A 1,312-nucleotide genomic window follows, 5' to 3' on the forward strand; every position below is an offset into this window, starting at 1 on the left:
ATATATATATACAGTATATATACATATTCCTATATATACATCCTATACGTAGTGTATATATATATATATAATCTGGTGTGGCGCTGTGGGTTAAATGTGCCAGACTGCGAAGTCAGTTGAACTGCAAGGTTGGTGGTTCAGGCTCACCAGTCGCTCCTTGGAAACCCTATACTGGGTCACTATGAGTGACCACTTACTCCATCAATATGAGTAGTTTATTGGGGCAGTCATCATCCATGGAACAGGATGGTTAGGTATGGGTGAATTGAGAAGGATTCACTTCAGTCTCTCAGGTGATTCTGATGCACTAGCCTATACTCTCAACCCAGTTGAAAGCCAGTACATTTTCATCTCATGAGTAAAAGAGGCTATGCGGGTATATGTGCACATGTGCAGAGAGCAGTCATTTTTAGTCACCACAATCACTATGAACTAGTACAAATGGATAACTTGAGTCCTGCAAGTAGATATTTGGGAAAGATCTGAAGCTCAGAACTTTGGACCCAGAGGGGAATCACAATTAAATATCTTTAGCTATTTTTGTTGTGTTCACTGCCCTACTCATGGTGACTTCTTGCACAGCTGAATGAGACACTGCCCAGTCCTGTGCCACCTTCATCATCAGTTGCAGATGGGAATGTTGTCACATAGTGGGGGTTTTTAAATGAAAATGTTATTTTCTACTCCCACAGTTTTTACTGGCTGATTTTTAGAAGTAGACCACTAGACCTGCTGTTTTAGTTAGTCTTTGTATCTAGCTGCTTCATTGAAACCTTTTCAACATGCAGACCTCCACTGACCAACAGATGGTGATTGTCCATGTGGTGCATTGCTAGGAACCACACCTGGGTCTCCTGGCACGCACAGAAGGTGAGAATACCACTGAACCAGCAGTGTAAGAGTCCCAAATTTCTTGGAGGTGAAATAACTAGAGGGAGATACTTAAAGAGAGGCAAACACATGAGAACAATAAAATACTTATGATAATCCTTGCCAACTTCATAATTTTGTCTAGTGCCAGTTCCAAGTTAGTTGACAGAAGACATTATCAACTAGGGAGACATCTAGTGTGTGTGTTTTTTTGCCAGCCTACATTTTTTACAAGCAAGTTACTGTTCTTCAGAGAAAGAACATGAAGATGAGGGCATGTGAGATTGTTTCCTGTGTTCCAGTAACTTATCCATGGCATCCTGGTTGGTACTGCTGAGAAGGGAAAGCACTCATAGATGCTGGTTTGACCCCTCAAAACTGAGGTTCCTAACAGTTTTTGTTTCCACTAAAGAAGCTCTGGTAGCGTAGTGGTTACGAATCG

The 1,312-nt window shown here is 41.5% G+C and overlaps 1 protein-coding gene across 1 annotated transcript in view; it reads left to right on the forward strand.

Moving 5' to 3' along the window:
- LOC102819969 (protein CBFA2T1-like) overlaps nucleotides 1-1,312 on the forward strand; it is a 225,340-nt gene that overhangs the window by 80,166 nt on the left and 143,862 nt on the right.

Source organism: Chrysochloris asiatica, unplaced genomic scaffold (assembly GCF_000296735.1).
Source record: "Chrysochloris asiatica unplaced genomic scaffold, ChrAsi1.0 scaffold00031, whole genome shotgun sequence".
Taxonomy (NCBI): Eukaryota; Metazoa; Chordata; class Mammalia; order Afrosoricida; family Chrysochloridae; genus Chrysochloris; species Chrysochloris asiatica.